Below are 21385 nucleotides of genomic sequence, written 5' to 3' on the forward strand. Positions count from 1 at the left end.
GCACATCACGCCATTACTGTTACAATTAAAGCATTTTAAATAGGTATTTAAATATCCTTCTTGAATGAATACTCTTCAATTTACAGGGAAAACATCTCCTTTCACTTTTTTGAGGTTGTTCAACTTCTTTCAATACAACATCTTTAGAGATTTAATATTTTTTTCTAATATATTTATGAATTGAATAATAACATTAATATTTTTGGGAATAAGAATATCTATCCTTGAATGCTTGGTGGATGAATATCGTGCATTACTGAATAGATTTGATTGTTCTGTGTTTGGTTCTCACTATAATGTTGGCTTTTGAGATATCAAAACAAGGCGTTTGTTGAACATGCCCGGTTTGAATTATAGTGGGACTCTATATGAAATGGATTGTACGGGGGACCAATCCCAACTGCTGTTAAAGTACTAGCATATTTTTAGATATATACACATATACATATACACTGGCTATATTTTGTAATATTGTCAACAAAAGGAGAAGCTTTTTTTTTCCTCCAAAATTTACACCGTCAGTAGAACTGATTTCCTCAAATAAAATTTAGAACACGAAATTACCTCACTAACATAAAACTTTTCTATTATTTTTAGTCGTCAGTCGTCAATTTTTCTACTGCCCCTACCTTTTATAAGTGATCTGAACGTTGATTAATTGCATTCGAATAAGCTCTACTTAAGCTGTTTACAATTTCCAACATTGATTTATAATTCCACAGTTGGGAAGAATTGGCTAATTACTAACGGATTTTTAGACTTTTTTTCAGGAAAATTAATGAGATACAATAAAGACAACTACGTGAAAAGAAGACGGATAGCCTCACTGTATCACACGTTTCATGTCTTTATGAATGATGCTAAAATTATAAAAAATATAAAAAATTTTACTTATGAATGACAACTAGTAATGTCTTTAGGATTGGTAGAAACGTGGAATTCCAGCCAATCTTATTTTCTAGGATAGTAATGCAAGAACAATTTAGCTTTTTGTTAAACATTGATTAATTATCCTTCCCATCAAATTAGGGAGTCTTCAAGTGACAGGAAATACATTTGTAAAAGCTTGTAGATAAAGTAAATAAATAGAACACGATTCCTCCTACATTTTTGCTACCTAGGAACAGTTTTTGTTTTCTTCTTGCTCTATCTAATATTAAAAATAAGAAGTGAAGGGAAGATTATATTAGCCAGTTAATTCGTCTTGGATGAACACTTATGAGAATTCACTCTGTTCAATCATATTTAGGATGTAACATGAAGGGGAGATTGCATTAAAAAGTTAATTCATCACTGCAATTCAAATGAACACTTATGAGCATTCTATTGAAGCATGGGATATTACGCAGGATACTAATTTATTTGTAGGTTAAGTAATTTTAAAGTTGTTATGTAGTTGGTGAATTTATTAAACGATCTTTACTTTAGGCAAGTTAGGAGAAGGTTAGTTTATCGACATGGTGTTGAACAGGGTTTAATTTAAAAATATTAATATAGTAAACTTTTTATCTTTGATATATATAAAAAACATTAACAAAAAAATTATTAATCATAAATTTGGTTTAGCAATATAGTTAGAGGATTGTTACTTAGCTATCTGCTGATTGTTTACCGATACTGATTATTTATTATCTTTACAATTTATTGGGTTGTCCTTAAAGCATGCGTAACTGTGTGAGTAACAATACTAATTTAGGAGTAATTCTGAACATAACCTTTTTTTTTAATCAAACCTAGGAGGTTACAAAACATTTTTTTTTTTTTTTGCGTTCTTGGGGTTTTTTTATGTTTCTTCTGGTACTTTAACATTCGATTTAAATAGACAAACATAAGTTATGAATAATATTATTTTTTTGAATTATTAAATTATTTGACCACCATCATTTTTTGTCCAAGTGCGTCCCTGCCCCATGCGTCCGTGGAACAGGCAAACTCATACTAGTCTTATATATATATATATATAAATAAACTATTTAATTTTGCTCCTCCCTCGCATGCTTCTGTGCAGTTTTTTAGGTAGTAACTAGAAACTAACATCATTAACATTAACACTCTCTACTTTAAAAAAATAAAAGTAAAGGGATAATGCATTAATAGTTGATTATTCTGGGATTGCTTCAAATCTTATGAAAGATGGTAGAACACAAGATACTAATTCATTTGGGGTAAACTAATTTTATTTAGGGGTGACAATACTTCCAGTTGTACACAGAGGCACAAGAAAAGATGTATTTAGTGATCTTCATTTTGGTCTAAATTTGTGACAAGGCAAGTTAGGAGTTAGTTAGTTTTGTGATATTGGATTGAACAGGATTAAATTTACATAATATTAGTAAACAAAAGTTATTTAATAAATTGTTATAAAAGAAACTTTTTATTTATCATTAAAAAGAAGAAACATCAACAAAAAAATCATAAATTTGGTTTAGCGACATATTGAGAGGATTGTTACGTAGCAATCTATTGATTTTTTACTGTTACTGACTATTTGATTAGGTTTTTAATTATTGTTCTAGAATAAATTAGATAAATTATAAATAACATTATTGATTTGAATTTTTAAATTATTTGAGAGACATAAACATAGACTCTACACCAGCAGCATTTTGTGTCCAAATACCCCCCTATGCGTCTGTGGAAGGGACAGGCTAGTCACTTACAAATAGTGTTGTGTCGGTCATTATTTAGGACAGAGGACTGCAGTCCAGGCCAGACCCACTTGTCGGTGTTTAAAGAAGGTAAAATTAATCCCTCTTTACGTCAATGAGGGTGTTTTTCCTCCTATTAACTATTCCCTTATATAAAAATAAATTATATAACCAAGTAACAATATAATATGTTCCTATTATATTGTATTATAATGAAAAATATATATTTTTTTTTTGCAAGATATATGCAATAATCTTAATGCATATTAAATATATCTTATTTGGCTTAACACTATTGATATTTTTATGAAAAATTCGAAGGAACGACAGTCCTATGGACTGTTCCCAAAGACTGACGATCCTAATACTGGACTGGACCGAACAAATAAGGATCGACACAACACTACGTTACAAATATAAAGGTAAAGCTATGCTCTTAATAAAATATTACTATGCAGTTTTATAATACAGTATCGAATAAAATACTATTTAGGATTTTAATATTATGAAATATGTATTTCATTTAAAAATTGTGGGGAAATAATGTGACCATGATAGTTTATGAGTAATAAGAGATAAATTCGGTAAGATTCACTTATTTTGGCAAACTACCTACTGATTTTGAGCCTTTTTTCGGTTTCTTTTTGAAAGAAAAGTTGTGTGATTCAACAATGGTAACAACATGAAATATGAAGGTCATATAAAGATTTTATCGATTCATTTTTAAATTTTGTCCATTCAGTTGCTCAAAAATGAGCATAAAATTCTCTTAATTTCACCTTAATCTCTATGCCTAGATATATGACTAGTCTATACATTCAATATTAATGTTGATAGAGTTCTATTCATAAGTGTCAACATAGACATTACTTTAGTACATTGAAAAGTGAAGTACGTATGATATCATCATCTAATTTTAAATACATATACGAGTATATATGCATAATACTAGCTAAGAATTAGCCGGCGTTGCTCCGGCTAAGGAGGGTGAGGGAAATAATATTGAAAATTGTCAAATTAATTAAGAAAATTAAAAAAATATTCAGAAAATGCTTCTATATACTAATAATTATAATATTAATGTTTCGTTATTATTGTCGAAAAAGATCCGGTTAAGTAAGGTAATTTACAACGTCTCATCATCTCCCCCCCAAAAAAAAAAAAAATTACTCTAATTATAGCCTCTTGTAACCTTAGTATTATTATTATGAATATAAAAAAATAATGTGTTATAAACTTCAAAAAGCATACCAATATATATGCATCTAAAAAAATGTTAAGATGAGGAGTCAATTTTCTATATACTTTTTTTGAACTAATTTTGCAAAAAAAAAAATATTAGTAAATAACATTTAGTGGAAATGTAAAAGAAACACAAAACTACGAAAAAAAAAATTCGTACTTCCAAAAACAAAAGTTATGAAGAATAATGTTGTCGAAAAAATAACCCTTGATAACTGGTTCATTTTTGCAGATATTGAAAATTGATGTTTGATGAAAACATGTAGGGAAAAAGAAAGAGAAAAAATGAAAAAAATTGAAAAATTATTCAGACAAGTTCATTTTTTTACCTGCATTAAATATTACTTCAAGTCTATGATAAACCATGAATTACAACATCTGGATGATCTCTTCCCACGAAACCTCTGCTCCCCTTTTTCATTTAGTTATTTAGTACTTGGATGTTGTTGTTTTATAACTATTATGATACTTAGGACTTCTAATACTGCTATAAATTACATGTTTTTGACTCGTAAAAATTAAAGAAGTATGTCTTTGAACAGGAGCACGACTTCAAAAGTCCTTGTTTCTTCTCCAAATCAGTAGGCAGATAAGTATCTATTTCTTTGTCGTCATATGGGATTCACGATGTCAAATTTTGCTCCAAAACAGCGTCATATGTATTTCCTTAAGTTTTGTGTTAGAACTTTTATAAGAAGAATATGAAAAACAGCAAACGGATGTCTAATTAGTTTGAATGGGCCTTTCTGACTCCAGGATTAATAGGACTCAAGTTTTTTCAATTTACATAATATGAGGGATTGACTAAAGAATATACAAGTTACAACAACTGAACATATATCAACGATATCAAGCACGCTGAGGTTTTCCAGGAAGAGTTATCACTATCAGCCTCAGCTTACTGATGTTATATAGAAGTTGCAATTGTTCGCCAAAGAAAAAACTCTAAATCATAATCTAAGAATTTCCACGATGATTTGGATCCAAGATATCTTCAATTGTTCCGCTATTAACAAATTTTTATATTTCTTGCGCCAAACCATATATATAACTTTGAATACTTAATGTTATATCTTCATTTATATTGTTTTCATATTTTAACTTCGGGAAAGCAAGAAAAGTTAAGACTGAAGCACAAGAATGTGAATAACTTATTTGATATGAACCTTCAAATTTGATCTGTAAATTTGCAATTAACTAATATAATAAAACAAGTACAATGATTGGAGATCCTGTGAAACTAAACTAACAGTTTATAATAGGCTAGATACTATTTAAAATGATAGTGCAACGATATTTAAATTTTTGGAATTCATAAATGAGCTTGATAGCTTCTGTTTCTTTTTTATACTTTCAATTTGATAATACAATATTTAAAAGCTAATCTATATATTTTATAATTCTTGTTGGTTGTGATCTATAGTTATTAGTATACTATTATTAGATACAAAAGAACATAATTAATGCTTTTAATATGTTATTTAAATTGTATTATACCTACATAGTTTTTAGTTATGAACCGAAATTGAGATTATGTTCAGGCCCAATAGCTTTTGGAACGCTGTTCAAATCCAGTTTTTCTTTAAGTTAAGATATAAATGACTTTTTTAATGTTCCACCGGCGTTGAGCTTAATTATAGAAGTATTTTGATGATTGAATGACGGAAATATATCTTTCTTCACCAAAATGTGTTTCGTAAGTTTGTCCGAGTATATTTTTTCAGTCCAAAAATCTATGTTTTTGAAATGAAGGGAACATATAATTTTCTTTTGAGAATTAACTAATTTTCCATTTAAAAATACTACAACAAATAGGTGGGTAAGGTTTTTTAAATTCATTTAAAGACTATTTGTAAAATATAATTTTTTAAATTGAATAAGTTGTTTCCATACTGTTATAATAAAAATTTATAATAATTTGTTTAGAACATTTATGCAGATACATATAGTCAGACCCATCGTCAGTCCTCAATCTTAGGGTGATTTATTTTATGTGCACTTACCGATCATTACGAAGGGTTTGGTTATATTTATATTAATGGTATTTACATTAATTTCTTAAATCCAAAAAAATACCAATGTAAGACTTGGAGCTGTTTAATGATTCAAATACAAGTATTCAATTATATCAAACTAATATGTACTAACTCCTTAAAAATGGCTAGATTAGTACATTACTTTTGTTTTTTGGATCGATGAGGGAAAGAGAACCATGATAAGTAGATAAAATACCTTATTCTTTCTATTATAATAGTTAACTTATTGTTTACTATATCAAAAATGATTGTATAACGATGTAGTAACATATTTTTAATAAATATTAGGGTCTGATTTTAGTGTATGTACAAAGGATCTTCTTCTTTTCTTTCTTCTGGCCCTCTTCTTATTATTTTTATGATTATTTAATATTTGATATTTATCTATATGTAAAGTATTATGTTTTTATCTTCTAGTATAAATAGCCTGATATCCTTAATAAGGAGATGCTCAATGTTCATTGTAGTAAGAAGTAAGAAACGTACACACAAAAGAACAATCGTATTACGTCTTATGAACCTACTTTTATAATTCTATGACAAAGCGAAAAGGGTGCTAATTAGCTATGTTTGAACTAAGGTACACACAGTTATATACCTATAGGTTGTTTTCACATCATGTCATCATTGATAATGTCTCCCAATTTGGGGGCTTAAACAATCATGTTTTATAACAACTAAATTTTATAATCAAAACAGTAACATTAAATTTTATCAAAATAACAGGTAGGACCAGGGGCGTTTCTATGATTTTTCTTTGGAAGGGGGAGTGGATGTAGGGTTACTTTTTTACATTATTTTTTTGAAAGCCATAATTATGGACAGTAAAGATTTATGTCTTGAAAGTCCTATTTAGAAATCCAAATACACGGCTGAAATTTAACAATTTCTCTCATCTTAATTTAAAAATATTTTTATTCTTATAAAACTTGGCTGTTAAATGCTTAGCAGGGATCTCAAGTTTAATCAAATTGACAGTAGGCTCGTGTATTTTTGATCAATGTCACACAATGCATTTTATTTTTCACGCATCAACAATCCAAAAAGTTCAAAATATCTTATTTCGTAATCATAGACTTGACTGAATGACTTAATCATTAACTCGATTAAATGACGTGATTACACCAATGACGTCACATAATAAGACCAAAAAGCTCACACCTTACCTATTTCGAAACATAAAAGCCCCGGTTTAGGGTCTCAAGCTCAAGGCCGACATCAACAGTGCTGACGTCATATGCAAGAACGTGAGAGTAAAAGTTATTTTGGAATAAAAACGAATTTGCATTCTAATTAATAACGAAATACATATTTTATTTGTTATTTAAGTAAATATATCTTTCATCCTTAATCTTGTATTTTATATAAATGTATTGGTCCATTATACCTACTATATATAGTTATGTCTATTTTGCATGTTTACAGATTTAATTTACTTACTAGAGGTATTCAATGTAATAGGATGAGATTAGTTAGTAATATATTAAGGATGTATTAGTTCAAAAATTCTGATGTGACGTACGACCCATTCTAAATTTTAAGGATGAGTCCAAAATGGATCTTATTTGTTTTGCTCAATAAAGTCATCATTGATTTACGCCAGTGACGTCATCATCAATCAATTTTCAACAATGTGTATAGCAATACTTTAATTACGCCTAAATTAAGAATAGTGTCAAACTTTTCTGGTACTTGAAAGATATTTATAGTATTTGTAAACAAATCCAATTGGTAAATTCACTATTTTACTAAAATATTATTGAAAATGATGGTTTTTAGAGGGTGCTTTTCAAGAAACTGGACAAGACGTGGGACGAGACCGATTGTAAGTTTAAGACTAATACAAACTTATAATTATAGGTTTTTGATATATTTATTTATATGTCGTGAGTTGTTGATAAAATAGTTTCGATGTAATAATAATGATATGTAATTATCTTTTGTAGAACTTTTTCATTAGTATAAACTCGATTTTGGCGCGCCAGTACATATATGAATTTCATCATATTTTTTCCTATGTTATGACTTATGTATTAAAATTTATAATTCACTAGACTCCGTTTTTTACGTTCATTCCCCTCCTCGTCAGTTGTATGAAGTGAATTACGAGCGTGCGATTCATGGCAATATTACGTGTGTAATACTTTACTTAAAAATAATGATGAGGAACAGTTGATGAATCAACAATGTTGTTTTAACCCAGTAGCCCAAAAGTTCCTTGTATAGTAATACAGTAATAATCTCTCAAATTCTACATATTACACAATAACTCCTTTTACATCTTATTTATCATCTTCTCCGCGCTATACATCATCACTTTCAATCAATCAATCCATCCTCGTCAGCAAGTGCCTTTTCCGTGAGTCATGTATCATAAATATCAACCAGTGGAGCATACAAAATATTTGATTAAGTAAGTTTAAACATAACGAATAATGTAAAAATATGGAATGTGTCCGTTTATAACTCTCCAAATATGTATGTCGATCGTTAAATGTCGATTGTTACCAACTTTTACTGCTGCTTAGTGTGCATACCATTTTTTTGCAAGAAAAAAAAAGAAGATTATTTGGCGGGAAAATCTTTGATGAGCAAAAAATAATATTAGAGAAGTTTTTTGTTTCTTGTTTGATTTATTATTTATCAGTATGGGGCAATGTAACTAGGAGTTTTTGGGTATACATATGCAGTTGTGAAATAAACTTTTTAGAATATATCCATGTGCCCGTTAACACACAAGAAGCTGACATTGTGTTTCTCAAAATAGAATTTAAATTACATTTATATTTTCATTTAAATTATCTCACATTTATATTGATAACGTACTTTGATCATTTCTTTGGAAACGCCGCAAAATCGTATGATTCCCTGAGCCTTTTAGAAAAGGATATGATTGAGTGCCAATGATACTTTGCATGCAAGTATTGTAAAAACTGTTATTATCTTATTTTTATTAAAAAAATTGTATTAATCTTTTGACTTGTCAAATTTATTTGTGAGAAATTACGTCTTTTATCACCATAGAATGAATTTCGTACTAAAATATTCTCATAAATATACTAATATATATATAACTAATAAAATAATTTTACGGGAGTAACCCGTTTAGTTTGTATTTGATCCCTCCAGGTACGTTAGGGCTTTGCAATTCTAAGCCCTTTTTGTCATTTAGTCCATACATACATAGAAAAAAAATGCAAGTTTGTAGCACTCCCAAATGTATTGTGACTCCAACAGTCCGATAAATCCGCAGAATCGTATAGTTTCATATTTCCCCAATGGCTTAATAGTTATCTCAATACTATAATTATGATAATTATTTGTGGTGAGTTAGTTAACACAAAAACAATCCAGCCCAATATTTAATACACAACTATATATTTTTTATGTTGTAGGCTTTGTATTCAAACTTCCAGGACGATTCGCGATACCTAAGATTTTGAATAATAGTTTATAATGTTCATTTGATCTATGAGACTTAGCTTGTCTCCAATATGACCTTTCAAATATAATCTATCAATTTATAATTACTTTACTGAAGGAATCAATTTGTACATTCATTAAGTGCACTTTTCAGCACCTCCAATATAAAATGACAACAATTCTTCGAAGCATACAAAAGTTATACAGATTCCATTTTGAGAAAAAACATTCTTGCTTGCTATTGTATTCGATTTTTACTTCGATATGTACAAGTCACTTCTTATTCTTTGGCCATTGTGATTTCCCCTAGTCTGTGATTCTCTATCCAGGTTCACTGAAAAACTTATTTTGTAGAATAATATGCATACTATTACCTCATCAAACTATTAGAATTCAGAAGTTTTGTCAACTACAAAAATGTTCTTAAAAAAATAAGTGGGATATTCTTTTTAGGAGAAACGCTGTACTAAGTAGATTTATGGGGCCTATGTTTTTGGATTGCTGAAATTAACACCTAACAATAACATACATACTTAAGTATGTACGAGTATGTAAAAGTGATTAAAATGAAATATGAGGAATGAACTACATCAAGTAGAGTTCAACAAACTTCTATCCCCACAAAGTTGTGTTCTAATTAAAGTCTTCCATTAGTTTTTGTTTCTTCTTATCAATTACTCCAACTTAAAAATCCCTCATTATATTTACGTTGATTGGGTCTACATAGAAATATTCATTCTCTATCATGTAGGTACAATTTGGGACTTCGTAGAAGTTAGTTATAGCAAAATTTATACAAGTACATAGCTAAATTATAGAACTTGAATCTCACTCAAGATATCATTTTTAGACTAAACACCAGTGGCCTTCAACTAGAGAGGGCATGAGTCTGTCTAAAAGTTTATGAAGCCCCCATATTTTTTTTAGGTGGTGGGGAGTATAAGAGATAAATAGTAGTTGGTATGATTGATGTTTATCCACTCATAAAAACCCATAACCAGGGTATTTATTTCAAAAACGGAGACAGATACAGGCGTTAAACATAAAATATAAACGATTCAGAATTCTGAGTTAGGTATAACTATGTTTCATTCTGGTTAGAGCAGATTCCTGGGTTCTGGAGGGTAAGTTTTTTTTATAGCTTTATTCATTCTTGAGAGACTACATATACATACTGGGTGTCCCGAAAGTCTTGACCGGGACCTTCAATGGCTTTTTTCGAGGTTTCAGAGACTTTTTACGTAAATGTTACGTAAATAAAAGTTAAAGACAGTTTTCAGATTAACAAGTTTTGTTTCAATAACATTTCGAAATTCATAATTGTTTTTGACATGGAGGCTAATAGACATGAAGTAGCTGCTCTGCTTCATGCAGGAATAAGCCACAAGGAGATCTCTGAGGCCACCAGCATGTCCGCCAGCACCATTGGCAGGGTCAAGAGGAGGTTGGACAAGGGGGAAGGCTTTGAAGACAAGCCTCGAAGTAGGATACCTGTCTTAAAGGCCACCAAGGCCACAAAGAAGAAGATTAGGGCCCAGATCAAGATAAACCCTCTTCTGAGCATCAGAACAATTGCCAAGAAGAACAACATGGGGAAGACTACTGCTGCCAACATTGTCAAGGACATTGGGGGCAAGTCCTTGGTCCGCATCACCCGTCCCATGTTGTCCATGGCCAATATGGAGGCCAGATACATCCGATGCAAGAAGATTTTGAACAACATGAAAAGTAATGGGGACAGAATTCTCATTTTTTCCGATGAGAAAACTTTTACAGTGGATCCAGTCTTCAACCGCAAAAATGATCGCTACATTTGACTTAATGGTTATGTGGAATCTGAGAAATATGTGTCCATGACCAAGCACCCAGCCAGCATCATGATGCTTGGAGTTGTTGGCTCAGATGGTAAAGCCATGCCTCCAGTCTTCTTCTGAGAGGGCTACAGGCTCACCTCGAAGGACTACATCAAGGTGCTCAAGACCAAGGTGGTCCCATGGATCAGGAAGGAGTATCCTGGCAAGAGGGTGTGTTTCCAGCAGGATGGGGCACCCGCACACACAGCCAAGAACACCCAGAAGTGGTTGAAGGAGAATGTGGATTTCTGGCCTAAGGACTTCTGGTCCCCCTTCTCCCCCGACCTGAACCCCTTGGATTTCAGCATCTGGGCGCAGGCTTGCAAAAAACGCCACAGCAGTACCAAAGCTCTCAAGGCCAGTATCACTAAGGCCTGGGGCAAAATAGACCCCACCTACATCAAGAACACCTGTTCCTCCTTCCGTCCCCGTGTTGTGGCTGTTATGGAATCTAAAGGCCAAATTGTTAAAAACATATTATAGATTATAACCAAGCCAAGTTTTTTTATTAAAAACATTTCTCTGTATATCTACTTTTAGTCCTTGTAGATCTTAATGAAGTTGGAAGTTAGAAATCAGTCAGGACTTTCCGGACACCCGGTGTAATATAAATAGGAATAAACAGACATTTGACACATATTACAATTACTATTACTTGACTAAAATAAATTCATACTTTTTTTAAATCATTGAAAAAGATGACTTCAAATGCACGCCTTATAAATTGAATAGGAAATCAATTGTGAAATTAATTAAACAACTAAAAACTATTGGAAAAAAAAATTAAAAAACTAACAGTAATAAACTAAATATGAGAAATTGATTCATTTTGAAACTTTCTAAAATTGCGAACCAATCAACTCAGGAACTTTGAGCTTCTACTTGAACAATATTGAATAATATCTTATTAAACCTCCAGCATAGCACCATGAAGTTAAACCAGTATTAGGAATCTTGATTAAAAATGATGAATATCTTGCTGCAGCTGAAATCATTATTGTCCTAAGATTTTCTACCCTGATGGGCTCTGCAATAGGTAATTTTTCAGCTATAAAGCTTTTAAAGCTTCTAATAGTATGTTCAAATACTCAATTTTTAGCATTACGTCTTTTCGAAGGGAGTCCAAATAATAATAAAGGGGAGACAAACTTCGCCGTAATCTTTGGAAAATTCAGTGTGACAAACTCTCTTTCAATTTTGAGAGCCGGACAACTGGCTACAGCGTGAATTGTTGAATTAAACATTGAATCAAAATCCTTACAGGGAGCGTCAAAATAAATGCAGCCTGATTAAATTTGAAATTGGCAAGTAAATTTTTTCCCATACTTTATGTTAGAGATTGACCATAATTCTGCTTGTTCATTCACAAGGTGAATCTAGTAACACTAGAAAATAATCACATATTCTTGTAGCTTCTGCTTCTGTTTGAGACAAATAATTCATTACCAATTGCCACGGTACAGGTAGCAAATGATTTAATGCTGCTCTTTTAAGTGGGAACATACATTTTTGGTAACTAAACACTGAGCCATCGCCAATATCGTGAATTGTAATAATATATATATATTTTTTTTTTTTGATAAAGCCTCTAATTCCAGCTTTGGCAGGTATAACTTGTTTTTAAAGAAAACTTTTTACTCACAATTCCGACGCAGAATGTCAATTGTTGAGGAAGATGTAAAATTCGGCGTAACTTTCCAAATAATTCTCTTGCTAGCTCAATAAATACATTTTGATATATTTTTGGTATAATTCTCGACAGCAAGGCCAACACACTTCCTAGCTTCTTTATAGTTTTTTTTTTAGAACAGTAAAATAAATTCTTGAAACAACAATTTTTTTCTTCAATTGCCTTCTCAGCGAGCCACGGAATAGCTGTTGCCTTTTTATAATATATTATGAACAATTTTGAAACATTATAGGTCAATCCTTTTTTGAAGATTCAAACTTCTCCATTGGTATATGGAAGACCACACATATTTTTTTTGGAATGCCCAGTTTGAATAAGATGCACCTTTTGTATTCTATATAATTCCTAATATTTCAACAGTGTCATTAATTGAACAGCTGCTAATTTTTATATCCTTACTTGGGTTCCATTTATCAGTAGGAACAACAACTGTTTTTTATAGTTGATCTTCAAACCGGACATCCTTTCATACTTCTTGAAGTAATTTAAAATCACGTCAACCAGTTTATTTAATCGCCCCTCACACTTAGCTTCTAACATCAATGTTACGTCTATATCAATTATATGTCTTGAGGTCCCAAAATCCACTTCAAACCCCTTGAATTTCCTTACAATTGAATCTCCAAGATCTTTTAGTGCAACGACGAATAATAGATGGGCTGAAGGGCAACCTTGATTGTAACTCTTTCTTAATGGGTCAATAATCCATGTCAAATCAGCCAATTTTTTTCAAAATTTACACGAATGCGTTTAGATTTTCTTCATTTTTAGATATGTTTTACCTCTAATTATAATAAATCTCCTGCCAAAATTTGAAGTCATTAAGATTAGGTGTTATCGATTAACTGATGTTTTTGTTAAGGCCTCATTTCCAAATATGGATATCATCACATAAAGATCCGAAAAATAATTTTAGGTAATATTTGAAGAAGTACTCGTAGAAAAAGACTAAGAACTCCATGTGTGTTCATTTTTTGATGTAGAATTCTAAAAAATCAATATTTCTGTTTCAGTGACCGCACCCTCCTCTGCGGTCCATAACCCCAATTTTTGTAAACATTTGTTTGACAAATTTATTTTCTATATACTAAAAACTAATTTATGGAAATTTTGGGGTTTGAGAAACGTCCATTAAATACAAAATTAACAATTTTAGATCAAGTTAAAATCTACTCAAAATTTTCACTTCAAGAGATAAAATCAAAATAATTTCTGCAAGATTTTTGAAAAAAAATGATCTGCTTAAAATGAATGTCGAACATAACTGCAGCATAAGAGCCAACTATGATCTCGTCCAAGCCGAATACAACTTTAAAATCGTGAATACAGGCAAGCTCTTTATCATCACTGCACCATTTTTGCCCCAATTTTATCAATACTTAGTGGAATGAACTGGTGTTAAGATTTGATTCCAGGAACAGCACCCTCACATCAATTCCATCGTAACGATTTGCATGCAGAGTTCGCCATCCTTCCATTTCAATCTTGGGTAACATACTTAAATACAATAAAGGGCAACATTCAAACATTTCTTCTGAGATAGAATTTGGTTGGTGTATTGCTTGGCTAAGCTTTCTGCAGCAGTAAGGCGTTTGACAGTACCACCCTACCCATTGCATGGGGATTTCCGATGAGAAGTAGGAAATAAATTCCACTGATATTCAATACCTAACTCCCTTTCAAATTAGCAAACGTTGCAAAGCATCTTCCAATTTTTGTATTACCCTGAACAACCATAAGTAAACAAATGCAAGAACTACAAACCAGGTAATCTCACTTTCAAATCTTTCCTGATGACATCCAGGACTTTAAAACAAAGTGTACGTCTTCAGTGCTGTCATCAGAAATAATTGTATAGGAGACATGATTAATAACATTGTCCGACTTAAAGTAGAGGACAACTGGATGTAATGAACACTTAAAATTGTTCCAGTGAAAACTCTGAACTTCATCTTGTACAAAAAAGAATAGTTCTTTCCAAAATCAGCGAGAAAGATGGCATGTGAATAATAGAAATCATTTTTTTAGTTGGTTAAGGTAGCTAGATCATCCTTTTGAAATGTAGGAGCGAGGCCTGAGTTCCTGCAGTGATTCAATAAGTTTCTCGATGAAGCAAGTTACATCTGAAACCATGTGAGTATAGATCTATCAGTGTTCGCCTACTGAATAAGAATGACTTGGTGATCATCATTATAAACACGTTACTCGAACGTTTCAAAAGGACAAAACGGTGTAGTGATGATGAGGAGTTTGTCTTTATTCACGATTTGAAAGTTGCATTTTGCTTGGACGAGATCACTGTTGGATCATATGCTGCAGTTATGTAGGACAGGTGCTGGTGGATCTGAAAAAATCACGCATCGAGATAGTTGACGCGACATTGAAGAGAAAGCTGTGATGGGATTAAAGTATTCCAAAAGGAAGAAGTATTTTATCTGCTTTCAAAATATGACTGTGTATGACAGAATCAAAAGCTTTGCTGAATTGTACGAAAATTTCCCTTTTTGGCCTACTATTTCAACAGGACACAATTTCTACATTTCTTTAAATGAAATATTTCTCCCCTTTAGGAAGGCTTTTTGTTCTTTACCAACTTTGGAGTTAAAAATTGGTTATATTTTACTGGCAAGAACACTCGAAAGAATGCTTATAGATCTCATTGCGCACCGTGATAGTCTCTAATTGTTAAAATCGGTAGCCACCCTTTTTTAGCGATCATTAATATCTAGCCTCTTGTTATGGACTGTGGAAGCTTCCGACGAATTTCCATAGACTTCTCCAGCTCAACTAAATAGGGAAGAACCTCATCTACGCATTGGGTGAAAATCTTCCCATCATCTTCAAGAAAAACAAAAAATATCTACCATTTATGACTTCTTTCCCAGTCAATAGACTTTCTTCATTCGCCTTCAAAAAATTTCCTTTCCTCACAGCCCTTGAATAAAGTTAGCGAGGAGTCTCCCCCTCTCATGGTCTCTCAGTCGGGCGCCCTGACATTCTTAGCGTGATTCTTTTGAATAAAATTAAAAAAATAAAAGAACTCCTACTCTCACCTTTTTGAAGACGTGGGATATGATGCAATAGATCCTAGGGATCCAAATTACCTTACTATTTATTAATAAGATAATAGGACGCAATCCTCAATATCCGAACAGAGGTGGAATGAGTCCTTATGAACACACTGGGGAAGAAAAAAAAATCAATATACAACCAATTAAAACTACTTTAAAAAAATTATTTCAATGAGCACTGAAGATTGATGACCCCACCCGGCAAATTCATAGACTTGTTATTCGGTTGTCATACCAAAGTTATTTCCTTATTATTAAAAAATTGCGATGAGTAAATTTCAACTATCCTCTCTCACTGTCTCTAATTTCGAGATAGAGAGAGAAAGTATGAAATATGGGGAAACTTGTACAGGAAACCCTAAGGAATCATAATAACAAGTCAAAGAGATTAGAAGCAAATAAAATTATTTTTTTTTATCATTTGTAGTGACAATTTTATTTACTTTTATATTTGAATTATGTTGATTGATGCGACTTATATCTTTTAGAAAAATATCATATAATATTATGTACAGTATATACTCGTACATTAAAATGGAAAAGGATATAAAATGAAGGATTTTTGGGATGTGATGACAAGTTTGTCGAATTTGATGTAACAATTCTCACTTTAAGTTATATAAAATATAATATATTTCTTTTGGAAACTTAAGTTTGTAACTCAAAAACTTCGTTAAATACGTAAAATATATGTATTTAACTTTTGTTTATTGTTTTTACACAAACATTTACTTTATATTTTTAGCGTATTGTAAATAAATGACACATTTATTATATTATGTTCCTTCAAATTACTCACATCCGATCAAATGACTCGTCATTTTAACCCTTGTTGACACTTGCTAATAGTTACTTAGAAGGAGCTTCCTCGTAGTACCTACATAATATTACTAGAGATTTGAAAATTGTCGAAATCCTCGCAAGTGTAGATATAAAAAAAGAGCATAATTTCCTAAATTTGAGAGGCGACATATCTACTGACAGTAATTTTCAGCTACAAACCAAATGACGACACGAAGCCATGATCATATTTGTCAAAATGTAGTTGGCTGCTACACAACAACCTTTTTTTCTGCTATACGTGTTGAGGTACATAAAACCTGTTTTAGAAAGCGGAAGCAACTTCTTCTTGTTGTTAATCACGGCTATAAAGAGGAGACCCTTCTACATTTAAAATAGTATGAGTGGAGGGAAAATATTATCATTATATTTAAATTCATAAAAGTTTATTTTATTATCCATTTTTAAATCATTTTTTCTTTTAGAGGGAGATATTAACACCACTGCGACTGATTACATAATTAACAAAAAGAAGAAAGAGCACACGCATCAACCATTTTTTTCTTTTCTAATCCCTAAAATCAGTTTTTTCTTTAACACATCCCCTCTTTAATTATAGCTAATAGTGTTGAGACTCAGTCCAGCACGGACTTTTTTTAGGTTCGGTCTTAAGTGATTTTTTCTAGACAGATTTGGAACGATTTTTCGGTCTGTGCTGTGGTCTCAGACCGAGGACCTATTTGTTCGGTCTCATATATTATGAGATATCAAATTTCTTTTTTCTTTTCTTCTGGATCAACCGTTATTGATTTTTTTCAAAAATATCTCAAAAGTACACAATTTTTTTTAAGAACAAATATTTTATACATATAGTAAACATTTATTAATTCGATTATACAAGCAAATCTATTGATTAATGTGTAATATGTCATACAAGTAAAAGAATCCGTTTCCTCACACATAAGTTTGTTTTATTATTAAGTAGTCTTACATGTTCTCCAAGAATTAGGACCCAAGCAAGATACTTCTAAATTGATAAAACATCTCAAGAGATGTTCGAATTCAGAATTCTACGAGCGACGGGATTAAAATTTATCAGAGTTATCTCTGTTTAAACTTCGTATGACGTCATTGTACTTGAAAATCCATATGCTGTCATGCTATAAAATTTTTCTATGAGACCAATCTAGACCGAACTTTATAACGTTCTCAGACCGGTCAATGATTTCCAGACCGAACCCCAACACTAATATATATAATCCCCATAAATTAATTTTTTTTTAAATTAACAAGGTGTCGTATCAAAAAAAGTGACAGCTTTCATGCGGATTTTTTTTAAATTAGACCATTAATCTACTCAACCTAACACTTTTCTACTTGGTTTGTAGCTTTGGTGCTCCTTGCTCACTAATATACGTGTATTTTCAAAATAGGAAGTTAAAATTAATAAGAGCACCAAGATTGTGTAGGTTACCAACGTAAATACATATTTAAATAAGACTTTTATAATATGGTACATATTTTTAATTATTCTATTTAACATAAAGCTCAAATAATAATACTAACTATCATAATCTTTCAACACTTTTAGAAATGTCAAAAGCATCAAGAAAGATATTGCCAAGATATTTGCATCACTTTTCGAGGACTCTACCATGAGAGCTATTGAAGAAAAAACGGATTTTGTTGCTCGTATTAGTTATGAGGACTCATGGTGTCGTGCGGATCCTAGTATCAGGATATCCAATTCCACTTATGCCTGGTAATAATCCTTTTATTTTTCAAACCCTTTTTAGTTCCATTAAAAAGTTTGTGGTAGACTTTGAGATATATTATGTAAAAGATATGGGCCATTATCTTTATATTTTATATTCAATTACGTCAAAAACTGATGGAATAATACGTTTCAGTCCAATTACGATGTAATATTTGTATTCTGATAGTATAGTATTCTACTCCATATGCCACTTGTCAAATATTTAAAAAAATTCACACACAAATACAGTAGCAATGATTCGTCAATCAATCTTGCTTTTCTTATACTTTGATTTCCTTGGTTTTGAGTGAATGTAATAAGAAAGAATGAACAGAATCAAAAGTTTTTTAAATATATCTTTATGGAATCCCTACTACAGTATTTGCATAAAAGACAAAACAAGTACATAAAAAAACCATTACACATTAAAGTTGAAGTACAAGTACATTGGAGCGATTTGATTTTCAACCTTTTTCGAATTTCGATTACGGGTAGTGGGAAAAGTTTTCATATGAAAATTACCTATACAAAATTTCATTGCCCTTGATCAAATTAATAAAAATGACAAAACTCCTCACTTAATTAATATAAATACTGAGAATACATTTTTAGTTATTTTATCTTAAATAATTTTGATATACATTTTTCTAACATTTAAAAAGCACTAAGAATGTTGTTTTCTCAAATTGTTTTATTGAGAAAAAGTTATTTATATTTGATGATCCACGTATAGCGCGCATATATCGCATATACATTTTCAGAAAGGAAGGATATCATTTTCCTTATGTTATTCTCTATTTTTGGTCCAGATTAGCTATAGAGAAAATCTTATAGATGTTTTTTATAGGTTATAGTAGTCTCTATCATCATCAATTAGTGTAATATAAGGATTTATACTGTATTTTAATCTTTATTGACGAAGTAAAGAACATTTGTCTACTTTCAAATTTTGAACTAGGTGTGCTACTGAAAGATGATATCGTAGGAAAATGAAAGTTTCTATAGGTTATTTCTTACCAAATCCCAAATTTTCCAAACAAGTCGTAATGGTAATTCAAAAAAAGTTAAAAAACAAACCAGCCTAATGTTCATATTTAAGTACGAGTATATCTAACAACAGACATTTTAAGTTTTTTTATTTCATCCTTACGAAATACGACCTTCAATGTTTCATAAAGAAAGATCAAAAATTAGTTGGTAGTAGAGTTATCACATAATCAACATTTTTATACCATTTCGAGTAACAAAATTTGCGTACTAGGTTGGGGGAAAATATATATAAATTAATTCAAAGTAACTCATATACACTTATAGGGCTCTCGCAACTCAAAAATGGAGAAACTTATGTCATAGACTACAATTGAGTACAATACCGTTTTAAAAACGTTATTGTACTGGTACCACTATAGTACCGGTATACGGTACAGTACTAGTTGATAGTTATCCAATAAACTATGTATTATGAATAAGTTTTATGGGTCTAAAGAAGAGTGCCGTTTTCCATCATTTTTCAGCCTAAAAATGGAAATATACCGAGTTCAGAGCAAGATACAGAATAAATAAAAACACCTTTGCATATGTTTCATTAATCCTATTTTTAATTTGGGGATTGTTTTATGGGTAAAAAAAGGACTCTGAACGATAATAGTTCCGAATTACTACAATCTCAGATAATCTAGAATTCAGTATGAGAGAAAAACTGATTTCCATTTTGGATTATGCGCCCATAAATAAATTCGATTATTGTCTTCAATTCATTTGCACAATTCCCCCTTCCCCCCTTAATTGTTCCCCTGTGTAATCTGACAAATATTGATTACATTGTATTTTTTTCGCTACTTAGGTTATAGCTTTTGAATGGGCAAAATATGACTAAAAAATAGAAAGTAAATTTTAATTGAAGTAGATTATTCCAGTGACTATTTTGAATTATATTATTTTGATGTAATCACTTTTTAACCAATATAATAAAGTATTTTTATCTATCCAAATCATAAATATGTATGAAGTGATAGTTCCTTTGGTTGAGGGATCATCATGGAGTGTAAATAATATGCACCAACCTGATTGATGATGGAACTCATAAATTATTCATTTGATTTGATTTTTTGTTAGGTTTTTTTTTTTTGAACTCTTATGTAAAACTCATATTATTAGTTACATAATAATATTTTATAGGGTATTTGAAGATAATATTGTCATTATTATTTACTTTTTACTTTTCAGATTCCCTCTTCATCTTTATGGAAACATAAATAAAATAAAAAGGTTATTGCATAAAAAGTAACCAAGCATTTATTTTATCTCTTTAACGTCTGTGACAATCTTTTTTTTGGTTATTTAATTATATTATTTGTCAATATTAAGAAAATATGTTAAATTTATGTGTTAAATATTTATCTCACAAAATAAAATGAATTATTTTTGTATTCAGCACAATATAATCTTTGCTGTCTCTCGCAACCTTTCCTCCAAATAGAGAAATAAAAAAGGCTCAAAAATTGTTTGTAGTTATTAGTATTAAGGCTCAGTCCAAGACCAATTTTGTAATACTCTTTGAGCTGAAGCGTCTCATCATTTTGGAAGAAAAAAAGAAATTAAAAAGATAAACCTCCCTACGCGTTGTTACATTTATTGTATCATTCAACCTTTCCTTTAAAAAGAAAACACCCAAAATCAGTTGGTGTATGGCATATTCCTTCCAAATGTTGAATTATTATTCACTATCTGTTAGGAATTGTTTACAGCTTAAAAGGAGCTTGTGTTAATTTAACCAATCAACGTTAGGAACACTGATTACGGAAAAATAAGGATACAGATTGACAATTGACTAGAAAATGCAATACATTTTGTGTATTAGCGAGGTAACACCGTGATTAAACCCCA

The 21385-nt window shown here is 30.9% G+C and overlaps 2 long non-coding RNA genes across 3 annotated transcripts in view; one reads left to right on the top strand and one right to left on the bottom strand.

Moving 5' to 3' along the window:
* Positions 1 to 813: 813 nt before the first annotated feature.
* Positions 814 to 21385, bottom strand: part of LOC121120177 (uncharacterized) — a 60031-nt gene continuing 39459 nt past the window's right edge. Inside the window, exons 6-7 of one of the 2 annotated variants that reach the window (XR_011780512.1) lie at positions 4220 to 5623; positions 3810 to 4105 (exon numbers count right to left, since the gene is read on the bottom strand). This is a non-coding gene — a long non-coding RNA (uncharacterized lncRNA). Of the gene's footprint in view, positions 5624 to 21385 lie in introns of both variants that reach the window. The other variant, XR_005864930.2, reaches the window with a different exon arrangement.
* On the top strand, positions 8078 to 21003 carry LOC121120176 (uncharacterized). Its single transcript, XR_005864928.2, has 3 exons — positions 8078 to 8339; positions 18335 to 18505; positions 20726 to 21003. It is a non-coding gene; the product is annotated as an uncharacterized lncRNA (long non-coding RNA).

This window comes from Lepeophtheirus salmonis, chromosome 6 (assembly GCF_016086655.4).
Source record: "Lepeophtheirus salmonis chromosome 6, UVic_Lsal_1.4, whole genome shotgun sequence".
NCBI classification, from domain to species: Eukaryota; Metazoa; Arthropoda; class Copepoda; order Siphonostomatoida; family Caligidae; genus Lepeophtheirus; species Lepeophtheirus salmonis.